Here is a 17,138-nt window from a genome sequence, read left to right as displayed (position 1 = left end):
TATGTCAGAAAACTAACAGTGGCAAAAAACTATATATAACTAGCCATTTTCAGATGTAGCATGCTGTGTCCTTTTTAGATATTGTATGATTGATGCTTAGAACGTTACTGTATACTTCCATACAATAACATAAGCCTAATATTGTAGTTTATTATTCATATTGTTGGAAAATGTTAAGCATGACTGCGGTGGGCTGGCGCCCTACCCGGGGTTTGTTTCTTGCCTTGCGTCCTGTGTTGGCTGGGATTGGCTCAGCAGACCCCCGTGACCCTGAATTTTTTGGGCTAATCCGAAGTTTGGGGGCTGGTCACTACAGAGTACAAAGCGAAAGCTTATCACGTGATCTCCCGCCAAAGTTGCAGAATGCGGTAAAGCTTAACCGCCGTCAAAACACCGCGCACGCGTGCCGAGTTCAAATTATCGTGGTGATGAGATACATTCAAAAAAGTGAACCAGCTGAAACCGGGGACAAAACGGGGACATGTTTCTGAGTGGGGACAGTTGTCCGAAAAAGGGGACTGTTCCCGGAAAACGGGGACGGATGGCTGGTCACCTTAAGTTAGGATATAGCGGGTTGGATAATGGATAGTTGTTAAGTATGATTATATTTATTACATATATACTTATTATATACTATCTAAATATTAAAAATGACATATTTTAGGGATAAAATAAGCACATAAATAAATAAAAGTATGCGTAATGATGACATAAGAAATTTATGACCGCAACAGACGTTAAACAACTGCTTAAATATACTTACGGAACAAAAAGCAAAATAAATAAATAAATAACGAGTGAAAACACAGTCGACAGAAGTACTGAATGACACAAACAAACGTCACGGGATTGGGCGGTCAAGTCGTACGACAAATTCGGGTTGTGATTGGCTCGATCTTTCAACTGTTCACAAGAGCGTAGTAACGGGACGTGATTTTATTGGATGATGCAACCAAGCCTTAGTATTTGCATATTCCCCCACAAGGCGCAATATTACCACACAAATACACATTATTGCAATACAGTACTTCAGCTTATCATTATAGCAGACAAGTGTGAGAGCATATAGCAGTTATAAACGATCATGCTCTAAATATGGCTAAAGCCGATACTTACTGGTTCTAATAAAGTTTAAAATAAAAATAATCATTACACCAAACAGTAAAAGGATATTTTACCCCCTAGGCTTAAATATGAAAAATATCCGTAAAAATTAATGTGTTTGCTTCGGCAACACATACGCTAACATTGGAGCGATACAGAGAAGATTAGCATGGCCCCTGGCGCAAGGATGACACGCAAATTCGTGGAGCGTTCCAATTTTTTCGTCTCAAACTGAAAATAATTTATTAATTTGACCTTAAAAATAAAAGGAAAACCTATCAATCACAAAATCAAAATATGAAAATTCTGTAGCCGTGCGACACACAGCTAGCACCACTTTTCAGCTGATCAGAATTCCTTCCGGTCGTGAACGCATCGAAATCTATCAAAAAGCCAGCATTACACCTTTTACTTGACTTAACATATCCAAATACAAGTATCTCAAACATGAGTATTTTTTACCATACATACATACATAACAGCTAGTTGCAATGAATTACAAGTTTAACACACTTCACAGTGCAAGGTTTTTGTTCCTTTTGAGGAATGCTGTCTTGCAATTCACTCCACTAACTATATACCAAAGAACAGAGTTCTTATTAAATGAAATGTTTCAAAAACTAAATACAAGGTAATAAGAAAATGTGAATAATTAAAATCTACAAAATGTATCTCACACATAATGATGTAACACATAAACAATACCTATCACTTTCACTGATTTAAATGTGTCTGTTATTTTAAAGGCACAAATAGCACTTGTGAATGGCAGTTTTTCAATTTGCATCTAATAACAAAAATATTGTGTAAATATAAAACCAGAGGTTTAAATCTATTTACACACCTCTAGTAGGAATATGGATCAAACATTTGTGGTATACAGTATGTGACATAAGTCCACAACTTAAACTGTATTCTTAAAATTGCAGAAGATCCGGAGATGTTTACTTAAATTTATAAACAATGGAATTTGTTTGTTACAGAAGATAATAACAAGCAGGATCCAAGAATATCGTGTAATGTCAGAAAGCTTGCCATCCTAGCTTACCCTGCAATGCTTCATTTATTAACTTCATTTTCAAATCGAGTTTTCTGGATAGTCAGTTAACACTGTTTGGAGTAGTTAATTTAATGTCTCATGTTTTAATAAAGGCAGATCTATTAATCTTTTGTGGGTGGTTGGGTATACCCATCACCAATACTGAGTGATGCTGCCTGATACATGTATTATGGATATTGGGATAAGTAAAAAAGTGTAATTTTATTACTTCTAGGAGTGGTCTGTGTTACCATAGATATCCATTCCCATCATCAAAAACAAAGTAAAATACATATACAAATAATGAAACAGTTGATTTTAAAATCGTGCCTAATCCCAAATTTAGTTTCCAAACCCATATACAGTATACTCATCCCCAAATATTAGATTAAAGCCCTTTTTAAATACTTCAAACTCTATTTAAAAGACTGTTTCTAATAAAATGCCATTGACCAGGAGACAGCTTTTGATCACATGTTCATGACCAGAAACCTTGCAGATTTAAGATGGAAGTGATGTTCTGCTTGTATGAAAGTCTAAACAGTGTCATGACATCTTCAGCATGGAGCTGGTGTACAGCTTGAAAACAGAATCCTCCTCTGGCCTCTCTGAGGTTAGACAAGGCTGCCATTTCCCACCTTTTATTTTGTCTGAACACATCAGGGGGACCCAGAGATATGAGGCATCACTGTAAAGCTGATGTGATCTCCCCCTGATCGGTGTCATGGCATTCGTCAGCTTGTGACATCTGTCATTAATCATTAACGATCATTAGACTAGACTACATCTAGATCCAAGACATCTGGTATAGTTGTAGAGAGCATGACTCCAAAGTCCTGGGTTGAGAGGTTGGCAAAAACTCACTACATGTGCAACTGCATCTGTAAAAGCCCACAGAGAACTTCATGTTCTACTATGTCCTCCAGTCCCTCTGGAAGTAGTTTTGGCTGTGATAAATGAAACAGCTCATACACTTACAAGTGAGACACTCTGTGATTGTAACCTGCATGTCAGACGGTTTGTGAGGAAACACCTACTGGAAGGAGTCAGATCAGATTAGAAACCAAAAATCCATCCATGACCATTAACTCCATGGAACCTGGTGGCCAGGTTTTCACCATGTTTGCCACCATGGAAAAGATCACTGAGAAATATGGCCTCCAACATCCTCATCGACAGACACAAGGACATGGCATGAACGTTTTCCAGGGAGGATTACCACTTCAGTCCTTCAGGAAGCTTTGCCAAAACTAATACTGTCCATGGTGCATCCTGCAGGAGGAAACATCACTGCACATTTCCTGGGAGTGCCCGGTGATGCTGACCCTGCTTGATATCCTGGAACAAGAAATAAAGAACCGCATATCCAGGAAACAGCCTTTGGCACCACTCAGCATGTTTTGGGCTGTTCCTGGGTGTCCCTTTTATAAGGCGACCCAGAAGGCTTAACAAAAAATGTTAAGCAATTAAAAAGACTAATTTTAATAGGGAAGTGTATATTTTTATCTTTACCTTATTTCATTGATGATTGGGAAATTGACCTAAAACCAGAAAAATGTGCATAGCACACATTTTGAACATAAAGAACTAAAGTATGAGCATTTCGTGGAATAAATTAAAACAGAATAATTAATTTTTAAAAATAAATGTGCCATTTTGATATTTGAAACTGTCTTTGCATTAGTTCATGTGTGCACAAACACCATGGCATCCCTCTCATATTACACTAGCAGTGTGATCTGAAAGTAAAAGTGGGATGCAATTACTCAAGCGTAAGCTGTCATTGGAGTGGCATACAAGCTCTTACAAGGCAGAGGCCTTGCCACAAACTAACACATTCACTTTATTGTAAACTGTTGCAAAAAATATTTAAAATGTACACCTCTGCTATGTTCATTTATTATTTCTTGTGCATAACAACATGGAGAGGGGTCCCTCTCTTGCAATACTTTGACAGAGGCAAGAGCACCACTGGGTTGGCATAGGGTGGACTTTGGATTTCACATACAGCCTCTAGGAAATTGGGAGTGGTCCTGTATACAGTATACCAGTATGGCAGCACAAGACTGTAAGGAGTAGTAACCCTGTGGTGTGCCAGCTGCTCCAGAATGGTGACAGATAGGAACACTAGCATTGGAGAAACAGAGTTGAAGCCAAAGCAGGCAAAATTTTCCCTGAGTTGCCTCGAAAGCCTGCATATTGTAATCTTTTTAGTTAGCCAATAAAAGGTGTCATTTTGCTTGGCTTCTCACTTCATTCATAATGGCTAACATTGGACAACACCCTAGTCCCACAGTACTAAAAGACAGGCAAGCTTACAAGGGACAGAGCTGCCTGACTTTGCATTAGGAGAGCTAACAGGACAAGTGATGAAATACATCCTCGAGTAACTGGGGCCAGACCAGTCAGTTTAATATGAGGCTAATGTGACAGTGAAATGGCAGCAGAAGGAAGTATGCTGTCCCTCAAATGGAGAAGGCATCTAGAAAGCTGACTTAGAGATTCCGATTTTTAAAGCCAACTGAAAGTTCAGGGTTGCAGTGACACCAGAAGTGATCCCAGGGCTTGACCAGAAGTTATTCTGAGATGTTTTCCTCACAGCAAAAAAATTACTGAATAGCAGGAGCAGAGTGTGCATAAAAGAGAGGCCAGAGGTTTGAAGGTACTGGAGTACAGTAATGGGCAAATGGGCACATACAAGAGCTGTTTGCTAAGTCCAGAGTGCGACCCGAAATTTGCGTGATAGACATATGAGCGCCGACAAAATCGCGAAAGTTTCATTAAATATGAATTACTAGTTTAAAGCATATATAATAATGTTTATTTTAGAAGTCAATATTATGAGACACGGCACGCAGATAGTCCTTAAGATCACGCCCTGCATATGTAGGAAGAATTGCAGCAAGACGTCTTTATAATTTAGACTTGCTGGCTGCCTGACTGCTGGTAATTCCGCTTTGTATACGACGCATTATGCCAACCCTCGACTGAGTTATTTGTTCGCGGCATGCCATCAGCAGTTATAACAGTTATAACCTAGCACATAATGTGTACATAATGCGCACGTACTTGGCCCACTTTCTTGGTCTTTCTCGCGATTTTGTCGGCACGCATTTGTCGAAAACCGGTTAGCGGGTTTGTCGGCGCTCATTTGTCCGTCACGGTTTAGTCGGGGCTCATATGTCTATCGTGCTTTTGTCGGTGAACCGTCCAGAGGGATAGAAGGTTTTATTTTACCTTTGTGTGTTTGTAGTTGTTGTTCATCTCCCTGTAGTAATTTGAATTTATTTAATGACACTGTTAATGCTTAATGTTTCCTTTCCATTTGTTATTCTCTGAGTGGAGAGTTGCCATGAGGGCCCTCACTTATAGCACATAACATCCAAAGTTTGTTTTCTTATTTATCAACTCAGTTAAATTGTTTGGAAAAGCAATTAAAAGTTAAAGTTAAATTAACATCAGTATCAGTTACTGACATGTGGCTCTCAAATGTGCATGCAATGTGCTGATGCTTGGATAACCGCACTATGGAGAAGCAGAGCAAACTGCGGTTCTGAGGTATTTGAAGCTATTAATATGAAAATGTTTTTAACACTTTTTAAAGGCAATATATAAATTAGGCACGTGATGTGTATATAACTCTTATGGTTCATACCTAATTCTCATTTGTATATTATTATTTGGTAATTTAAGAAAAAAAAAAACTCTTTAATGAAAATGCCATACTGCACAAAGTGCCACACCCCACATGTCGACTGCTTATTTGTAGGGCAGCAGAGGTACCACTGCCACCTCACACATCAATCAATGAGCCCCGGCTTAAGACATGTTGGTTAGAGTGATGTGCAATTCCAAACGGACTCTGTGAGCCTTCATGAGTGTGTTCTGTAATGGATTGGCAAAACTGTCCCATGCTGCCCCCATGATCCTGAGCTGGATTAAATGGGTTTGAAAATGATAGGTCTGTTTCCCTATGATAAACATGACATAAATAAGGGAATCCATTAATAATAAATAAATAAAGACATAAATAAATATTAACCAAATTCTAAATGATTTATAAAATTCAGATATATTGTAAAAATTACATAAATTATAAAGTCCAAATAAGAGAAGATCCATCCATTATTCAACCTGCTATATCCTAACTACAGGGTCATGGGGGTCTGCTGGAGCCAATCCCAGCCAACACAGGGCGCAAGGCAGGAATCAAACCCCGGGCAGGGCGCCAGGCCACCGCAGTAAAGAGAAGATGCTTTCATAAATATATTTACATATACGATGCTAAGTGGTTTATTAAAAAAAGTTTACCTAAAAAAAGATGAGATTTTTTTCAATAGTATAAAAGAAAAGAAGTATTGACAGTATTGTTAATGTCAGCTGGTAAGCATGCTGTATTTTCTCTCACAATGAAGGTTAAAATAATTGATGTGCATATTTTCTATGCTACTTGCCATACACATAAAAAGAGAGAGACCATAATACATATTCCTGTTAATTGTCGACATAAAAGTAAGGACAACTTCACTGACTGACCCCATTCTAATTTTAAATCTCACATTTTTCTATGGTAACACATTATGTAGTGATTTGTAAACTTTAATTAATGATCTAAGTACAGCATAACATAATAAATTAAATTCTTAAACCAGCTTTAACCTGACCTTACTCTGAATTAGATGAGCATGTTAGAAAACAGATGAACACATTGATTGTTGCTAAAATGTATCCAGTTAGAAAGACACAATTAATTTCATTCCATATCATTTTTATAAGGGTAATACTTTTTTTAAAAGTTTATACAACTTTGATTTAATTGGAAATCATGAACATTATGCTGTATGTTTATTTTGTCAGTAGATTGTCGCAAACTAAAATTCATCTTAAAATGAATGTTTAATTTACTAGATTTTCTCATACCCCATCATAAGTAAATGTAGGACATTAAATGCTTTATATTAAGTGTTCCCCGACCCAGTTGTTAATCTCTACGCACTTCTTAAACTGACTTCCTCTTACACTGAGGAGGCGCCGGCAGGATTTGCTCCTGCCTCGAACACAATGCTTGCTGGGATGGGAGCAACCCTGAATGTATGGCATAATTAAACATGTATAATGAAGATTTTTTAAAGTTCTAAAAACTCTGAGGTCTAGGTTTATAACTAGTTTTAATTTCACAATGACGTTTATTGCATGGTGATTGGTTATATGGAGAAAGAAAAAGGAAGGATAGGAACTGTGGGTTTAGTACGTCAGATAGAGACAGCACGCATGCAATAAAGAAAGACCGCTCAGAAGAACATCCATTGAATTCTGCATTCATGACCACCACATCACGAACCCAACATTTACACAATATTTCAGTTAAACCTGTGCGATACCCATTCATACATCCAGTTTTTGGAGCCTTGTCACATCTGCCATAATGTTCTCTACACTGAACGTAGACCTGAGGACCCCTTAATGCAAGAGAGCAGCACTATAGCCACGCCACCGTGCCCCCTGCCACCCATGTTTAATACATGCTTTAATGCATTTCATCGTGAAAAAGATATCAAGTATTTATCTTAGCATTCTGAATGTTCATAGAGCAGGAATATCATGAAGTGAATGTTCAGCGATCGCTGCCTGCGCCTCCTCAGTGCAAGAGGAAGTCAGTTTAAGAAGCTCGTAGAGATTAACAACTGGGTCGGGGAAAAGTTAATATAAAGCATTTAATGTGCTACATTAATTTATGACGGGGTTTGAGAAAATCTAGTTAATTAAACATTCATTTTAAGATGAAGTTTAGTTTGCGACAATCTACTGACAAAATAAACTACGAGAATAAAGTGGAAATGTCGACTTTAATCTCAACGTAAATGTCGAGAATAAAGTGGAAATGTCGAGAATAAAGTCAGCATGTCGGCTTTAATCTCGACATTTAGATTTTTTTTTTCTTCACTGTGTCCGTATTTTTTTTTCACCGTGGCCCTAATACGCTTCTGTAGTAGGGGATAAGGGTCTGCGTGGGACTCATTTTTTTAAACCCGCACCCGCCCCGCTCCCGCATATTCTAGGCCTCATTTGTCCCGCACCCTAATGGTTTTGTCCCACTCCCTTCCGCAGAAACACATTAAGGAAAAAAATCACGTATAGTTGATAAGCCTGTTTAACATGATCTTGTTGAAGGTGGTGGTTGAAGGTTTCCCCTCTTCGGCCCAGTTGTGCTTTTCACTATTTTGGGACGACTCTACTGTATCTGTATTTAATGCAGATCTCTGGATGATGGTACTTAAATAATAATTTCTGAGCACAAGTCCGCACTTCTTTTTCACAGAAAGGAAAAACAATGAACACTGCCTAAGCAACATATTTTGTTTAAACTTTGTAAGTATGCAAACACTTATTATTATATATTGAAATAAAGTACAGTCTATGTTAATAATTGCTATTCCTTCCACAAAAATGTGGAACGGACATGGACGATAGGTGCTGCTTACGTATAAATCGCATTTTTAAGTTTTGTTTAAAACATACTGTCAGAAGGGGACCTTTTTTCAATTTCCTGGGTAATCCAGTTACTGATTTTGTTCTGGCTGTCTGCAGGATGTAGGTATTTGCTGTCTTGCAAAGGAGTCACCGCTTTGAAGTTTGGCTGGTTGAGTATACAAAGTTGTGATAACAGACCTGCTCCTTCCTTGGAGGATGTTTGTATTTACCTGACTTGTAGATTACATGTCTGAAATTATTGGTTTCTAATCAGCATATCTGTACTTATTCATGGTTGGTAACAATACATTTTGTTAACCTGTGTTTTCATTATTTGTTAAACCCAGGAAATGTAGATGTGCCATTGTTTAATCCGATTGTCCAGAACTGATAATTGCAGGGACTGAAGGAGATTTAAGCTTCTGGGCAGGAGAAGGCAAGAGCGGGACAGTCCACTAAGAACGCTGCCAAGACACTCGGACAGAGCACAGGGGCTCGTAGGCAGACGAGGGTACCTGGCTGGCACGACGTGAGGCACAAGGACAGCAACACTTACTTCCAGGGAGGAAGAGACAACTCCACAAGGAGACGCCAGTTGTGGGTCCAGCGAGAGAGGGAAGGCGCATGAAAGGACCGAGCAAAGCTGGCAGACGAGAAATGAGGCGTGCTTAGGTCACAGCAACACAAGGAGCCCAGAGTGAAAAAAAAGGAACGATGAAGAGATGCTGACAGGGATTCAACAATTTGACAAAACTTCTTTTGAGAAATGAGTGTCCAGTGAACAGAGTGCATCAGTGGACAGTTGAACGATTAATTGTTGGGGTAACAGTGCACAAACTGGACTCTGCACCACTAAAGGTTGTATCCTCCGATTCTGTTTTTGACGGACTTTTAGAGTGTAGGCTGTGTGTTTTCCTTTTAAAAAAAGGAAATTCATTCTTGATATTGTTAGATTTTTTTAATGTTCATTTATCTTTTTAATGTACTTATTATTGTCTGATGTAATAGAAGTTAATGTTGCTTTTCCTGAAATTACTGTTGTGCCTTTCATTGTGTGTTTGCTCACCGCCCAGTTTAAAGAAACCTGTGTGGTATTATCGGTACATTTCAGGAGTTCCCAGTCACTTAATAAAACTGTGTGGCGTATTCGGATATTTTAATGGTGTCTAAGTTAGATTACCTGTAAGTGTACGTACACTTTTCTAATTACTGTATTACTGTCAGTTTAACAAACATTACGCACTTTCTCACAGTACTTTTTATTTATGCAAGTACACTTTAACCAAGCAAAGCACTAAGAATTTACTGGCATCTCCACCTCTGCTCGCACGCTCTGTGAGGAAACTAACAGCTAACCTATGAACTTTACTGCCCTCTTTGATTTAGCGCATTTGCTTTAAATTGCAATTATTACAAATTATTACAAATTATTACAAATCTCTTCTTGTTCCTGCGCCTTTCCGATCCTCTTAAATAAAAGATATATAAACAGACAGCTTTGGAGTGAGAAATGTTGCTCCTTTGTAGAGCACGTGGATAAGAGTTGGTGCTGAACAGTTTGTTGACAAGTTATATGTGATTCTAAATCAGTCATCACATTATCGAACGGTTTCAGAAAGGAGACCACAGTTGTGAGTATCTCTTATTTGATGCGGTCATTTGTCAAATTGCTGCAGCACTAAATTCAACACAATATCTCGACTTCACAGACTGTTTTGAGTGACCTCGTAAAGTTGCCTTGTTGCCCTGCATGTTTAAAACGCTGAGAGAATCGTGTTAAGAATGTGGCCACAACAGTTTAATCTGCTGTAGCCATGTAAAACAGCGATCGTGTTTGCTCCTCGGTCAGTAACAGTCAATTCTGAAAACATTTTCATATTAATAGCTTTCAAACCGTAAAGCGCGAATATTTTCACCCATTGTGCTTGCTTCAAACGAGGTCGCAAAGAGCACCCGTAACACAAAATTCTAGTTGTCATTAATATAATGGACGGTAAAAAATATGAAAGAGGATTTCTTAAAGTTTTCGGTCCAAATATCAGTTGTGACAGAGCACCCATAATTATTGATGTCTTTAGCTTGTCATAATCAATATCCTTTCTTAGTTGTTGTTTTTTTTTCTTTCACATGTCGCGATGTAATCTGACTCTCTTTAAACTAAAGACTTCTCAATTTTGAATGTCGTGACAAGGTATTGCTCAAGATGGATATAGCCCTGATCTAATGACCAATATCCTTGCAAACAAAATCCGCACATTTATTCCGTGCTTCGCTTTTAGCGTTAGTTATTATTTTAGATAGGTTTGGCAAAAATTGTTAGTTTAGTTTGATAATTCGCTACTGCACACGCGTGGTTTTAAACCTGAGGTGCCTGACTTGTATCCAGTGTACAGTATGTTAGCACATTTATCGCAACAAGCAAATGGCACTTGGTTGCCATAGCTAATCTCTAACAATTGAAAATGACCACCAAATTTCGGACTTCAAATCCTGTAGTCTTGTACTCTCCTATTTAAATGCTTTTTCCACCACTGTGGATATATAAGGCTGTATCAGGACTGCAATCTTGAGAAGGCTGCGCGCGAGATAGTTTATGCATGCGTCACAAATGCTTAGGCAAATGAATATTATAAATTCATGAATTATATATATATGTATAATATATATATATATATACATACATTGAAGTGAGTTTCCACCCAGATGAATATCCTGAAAAAACACTCCATTTATTTTCGGAACTAAAACATAAATAAAACAACAAAAACACAACAGAAAAAACCTGTTGGAATTATACACGAAACAAACAGCACCATCTACTGGCATGAACTAATGCAAGGCAAGATATCACATTCCCCTCCCAGATAACATAATCCTTCTGAGAGGCTGGCTGGCGAGTTATTCTTTTAGGATTCTCCAGTTCAACCTCTGACAGGCCTTCGTCAGGAGTAACTTCAGTGGGCTCCTCCTGAATCTGATCAGGTGTCATGGGATTATCGCTAGCTTGCTTGTTGGCAGTGTGTTATAGCAGGGCTGTCTTAACAGCTTTATAGGCCCCCGGGGCAAAGCAGTGAACTGGGGTCCCTACCTGCACAACCACTCAGCAACTCACAACATACATAGATTAGCATGGGGCCCCTATGCTCATGGGGTCAACTGCCCAGCGTGCCCATTGTTATAATGCTCCTCATGATTTTCCAGGTTGCTGTTAGTCTCCTGAGGCATTGAGTTAGTTACTCACCCTCTAAGCTGGTTGGTGTGTCTCAAAATGATTTGTCCATAATCAGTTTTAAACCTTGTAAGATACTGACCTCATAGCTCTCACCACCATTGCTGTTATCCACAGAGGCCTTGTTGCATAATTTCTTGCATATACACAATCCCATGCTTTAAATTGTATTGTTGGACTGCATGTTACCTTACAAAACTGAGACTCCTTCTTTCTTTGCAAATATGATGCTAAATCCGGGTGGAGACAATCTAAGCATGTTTTACGTTTCCTGTTCATCAATATTTCTGCTGGACTGTATCCTGTACTGAAACAAGGAGTTACATGCTGTTGCAGCAGGAAGTCTGACAGTCTAAAATGCCAGTCTCCAACCACAATTCTTTTAAGTGTGTCTTTAGTAGTTTGCATCATGCATTGAGCTAGGCCATTTGATGATGAGTAAAATGGAGCTCTTGTGATGATGAATGAGATTATGCCCCAAGAATAACCTGAAACTTCTCCGAAGTAAACTGTGCACCATTAGCAGACACAATTGTATCTGGATGTCCATTTGTGGCAAACAACTTCCTCAATATTTGAATGACAGTGGCTGAAGTTGCAGAAAAAACAGGGCTGACCTCTAACCAGTTCGAGAAGTAATCAACGAGAAAAAAGTGTGTCCTGGGTAAGGTCCATCAAAATCAATATGCAGTCATGATCATGGGGTCTTGGTTATCTCCCATGGGTGACTAACACTTTGGGTTGGAACATGCTGTCTAGTTTGACATGAGGTACAGCTAGCCACCCATCATTCTATTTGTTCATCCATTTTAGGCCACCACACATAGTTCCTAGCAAGAGCCTTCATATTTACCATACCAAGGTGACCTTCATGTACAGCAGCAAGCACTAAGGTTTGCACCTTCTGTGGAATTATTACTCTGTTTCCCCATAGGAGAAAGCACCTGTTTGAAGAGAGCTCATGCTGACACCTTTGAAATGGCTTGAAGTCCTCCTCTAACATTTCCTTCGGCCACCCATTTCACACCCAGTTCAGAACATGGGCTAACACTGGATCTGCTGCTATCATGCATGTGATACCAGATGCCAGCAAGGGGAATCTGGAGATAGATTCCAGCATAAGAAATTCTGATACTAGAGAAATTTCAAATTCTGGGGTCCTGAGTAGTAAATGGTTTAATGCATCTGCATTAATAATTTATTTTCCTGGCCAATACTGAAGTTCATAGTATTATGCATTTAACAGTAATGACAACCTGAGCATGCGAGGTGAAATTATTTGTGGTGTAAGCCATGGCCATCTTAACAGCATTATAGGCCACCAGGCCCAACTGGGGCCCCTACCTACACAACCACTCAGCAAGTCACAACATACTGTACATAGATTAGCATGGGGCCCCTATGCTTGTGGGACCCCCAAGCAACTTCCCAGCATGCCCATGTGTTAAGATGGCCCTGGTGTAAGCCGATTTCCTTTAAACAGCCACAATGATATTTTGTGTTCTATGATGATTGTGAAACACCTATCATATTGGTTCTTATAAATTGTTTTCTCCTGCAACAGTAGCCAATGCTTCTTTATCAATTTGTGAATAATTTCTTTCTGTATTGGTCATAGTCCTTGAGTAATATGCAATTGGAGCTTCACAGCCACCACTTACTGTGTGACTCAGAACAGCTCCTAATCCTCAGAGGGAAGCATCACAAGTGAGATTAAGTGGTTTCTCCAAGTCATAATACACTAAAAACTATGTGATGATAGCAACTTTTTAACTTCATTAAAAGCTCTATCATGGGTGTCTGACCATTTCCTAACAGCATTTTTATCCAGCAGTCTGTGAAGTGGCTCTGCCACAGTGGCCTTATCTTTTAGAAATTAATAAAAAAAGTTTAGCAGTCCCAGAAATGCTTGCTGATCCTGTTTATTACTTGGTGTTGGAGCCTCATGGATCGCTTTAACTTTTGTGGTAGTTGGATGAATTCTTTCAGCATCAACTCTGAACCCTAGGAACTCTACACTGGGTACACCAAACACACATTTGTCTTTTTTTAGCCTCATGTCTATATTGGCAAATCTTTGTAATAATAAATGCAGCTTTCAGCCTAGGCTTGCATGGTCTCTGCTCCAATTAAAATATCATCAAAATAAGGAACCACTCCCATGAGGCCTGAAAGGAGGCCGACCATCAATTTCTGAAAAATCCCAGGAGCAATACAAACTGTATACTGCAGGCGAGTAACTCTGAATGCCTCTTTGTTAATAATTACGGTCTGGGCATCTGCAGCCGCATCATCCACTGGCAATTGCTGATATGCTGGTGCCAGGTCTAGTTTTGCAAAAACTCTTTCTTTTGTTAATGTATTAAATATCTGATTGATGGATGGAGTCCAGTATGGGTGCTCCTGAAATGTCTTATTAATTGTGGATTTGTAGTCAGCACATATTTAAACCTCACCATTTGGTTTTAATACAAGAACTATAGGGGTGGCCCAAATGGTGTTAGTTACTGAGACTGGTGCACCCTGCTTCACTAGACAATTGAGCTCTGTTTCTATTTTTGGGTGGAGAGCAAAAGAAACAGCTCTTGGTTTTAAATGTATAGGTGCTACATTGGGGTCCAACTGAAAAGAGAATGGTGCACCCTTAAATTTGCCCAAACCCTCTTCAAACACACAACTAAAATCTAAAAAAGGCTGTTTATTCCTGTTAACTGAATACCTAGGGGTTTAAACCACTCTCTACTAAGTAGGCTGGCCTTTTGTCTTTTTAACAATAATAAGGTGTAAATAACCTCTGTCCTTCCTATAATGTACCTTGACTGAGCAGGGACCCAGCACTGTAACATTGTGTTTGTTATAATCCTCAAGCTGAATATCACAGGTTACAATAGGAGGAGCATTCACTCGCCATAATGCGGTGTAGGTCTTCTCTGGGATTAATGAATACTCATATCTTGAGTTTACTTCCATCCTGTATGGCACTCCTTGTAATATGACAAGAGTATACAGTATGTCTTGTGTCTGGTTGTACAAGCTCCCATACTGTTGATGATTTCTGCAGAATAAACACTTGTATCAGATCCATCTTCAAACCTCTCTTCAGTTGTACTGACTCTTTGTTTTACTTTGTGAGATGCACTTGCTGGCTTGCCTTTCACTGGATAAGTCCCCTGGCGACATACTCTCTTTAAATGCCCATGGCACTTACATTTATGATACACAACTTCTCTGAAACGACAAACATCATGTCTGTGATTCCCCCCATAACTACTGCAATTTCCTTGAGTAGGGTCCAAAGTGTCTCAGTGTAGGGAATACGATTTTGCTTTTGGGTCTCTATTTTTGAGCTGTTGGGTGTGTACAACCTCAACCTCATTTGCAAGTGCTTCTTCCTGAGCTAAGGCAAAGTTTCAATTTGATTTCGCTAAGAGTTGCCTCTAAAGAGCCTCATCTCTGACCCTGCATACGAGTCTGATTCTCAGCAAGGAATCCAAACTGTTACCAAAACTGCAATTTTCAGAGAGCCTTCGACGTTCTGCAATGTAAAGTGCAATGCTTTCATCTGGCTTTTGATTCCTCTTGTTAAAGTGAAATCGCTGAACTGTTTCTGAAGGGGTGGGTGCAAAATGATGATACAATGATACAATTTCCTGGTAAGACCTGCCACTTGGTTTAGCAGGAAAAATGAGCAACCTAACAATTTCAGACATTTGACTTCCAATCACACTCAGCAGCACTGTGTGCTTCTGGTCAGCGTCTGTTACTTTGTTAGCTTCCAGAAAGAAGTTTCTCTGCATACGAGTCCCATGAGACCGGATTTGAAATGTCAAACTCCTCAACATTGCCTAATAATGCCATTCTGTATATGTATATACTAGCAAAATACCCGCGCTTCGCAGCGGAGAAGTAGTGTGTTAAAGAAGTTATGAAAAGGAAAAGGAAACATTTTAAAAATAACGTAACATGATTGACAATGTAATTGTTTTGTCACTGTTATGAGTGTTGCTGTCATATATATATATATATATACAGTATATATATATATATATATCACACACACACAGACACACACACATATAAACATATATACATATACATATATACATATAAACATATCTACATATACACATATCTATATATATATACATATACACATCTACAGATAAATATACATATATACGCACATACACATACATATATATACACACATACATACATACACACACACACATATATATATAAACACAGACACATATATACATATATATACAGATCTACATACATACATATATATCTACATATATATATATATATATATATACTGCATATAGCAAAATCCCTGCGTATACCACGTTGTCAGTTCAGCAGTCCGGTTGTAATAAGACCAAGCTGTGCACTGAGGTTACTTTTGAGAATGCAACGTATAGTTTTGTCCAGGAGGAAAGCAATGTTGCCTCAAATCAATGGCAACCTTTTGTAGGGTTTGTCCCTGAGACTTATTAATTGTCATCGTGAAGAAGAGCCTTACTGGAAATTTGAGGCATTTCAATTGAAATGGGAGATCAGAGGGTATAACGGTGATGCAAGGAATACATTCAGAGTGTGGCGCTCTGCTGTTTTTTTGTGTAGCTGCCTTCACACAGCTTCCCCGCTGCTTTATAAACGAATGCCATATAAGGCTGTCGTTTCTCCTTGCTTCGCGGTTCTGTACTGTTTTATTGTTCGTTTATTACAATTGTTATAGCTATTGTGTAGCTATTCGAGACTTACTGTACTGTTCAGGTACCCATTTCCTTTATTTAATCCGCGGCTTGTACGCTATTTTTTGTTTGTTTATCACGATTAGAGATATTTATTGATTCTCTTCTTTAGCTGACTGCCTGCTCATATAAGACGCTCCGCTGTTTTTTTGTGAAGCAGAGTTTACACAGCTTCTCCGCTGTTTTATAAACGAACGACATATAAAGCCATCCTGTTTCCTTGCTTTGCCAAGAAAGCTGCCTTTTTATTTAATCCACGGGTTCTCCGCTGTTTTATTGCTTGTTTATTACGATTATTATAGTTCTCTTTGTATATCACGTTGTCAGTTCAGCACTCTGGTTGTAATATGGCGAAGCTGCACAAGCTCACTCTTGAGAATGCAACGTTTAGTTGTCCAGGGGAAAAGCAATCTTGCCTGAAATCAATGGCAACCTTTTGTTGGGTCTGTCCCTGAGACTTATTACTTGTCATCGCGAAGCAGAGCCTTACTGGAAATTGGAGGCATCTGAATTGAAATGGGAGATCAGATGGTGT

The 17,138-nt window shown here is 38.8% G+C and overlaps 1 non-coding gene across 1 annotated transcript; it reads left to right on the top strand.

The window, feature by feature from the left end:
- The first annotated feature begins 1,218 nt into the window (after positions 1-1,218).
- Positions 1,219-1,326, top strand: LOC120539852. The gene has a single exon (XR_005635708.1). It is a non-coding gene; the product is annotated as a U6 spliceosomal RNA (small nuclear RNA).
- The last annotated feature ends 15,812 nt before the right edge of the window (positions 1,327-17,138 follow it).

This window comes from Polypterus senegalus, chromosome 11 (assembly GCF_016835505.1).
Source record: "Polypterus senegalus isolate Bchr_013 chromosome 11, ASM1683550v1, whole genome shotgun sequence".
Classification (NCBI taxonomy): Eukaryota; Metazoa; Chordata; class Cladistia; order Polypteriformes; family Polypteridae; genus Polypterus; species Polypterus senegalus.
This window is presented reverse-complemented; position numbering and strand designations above follow the sequence as displayed.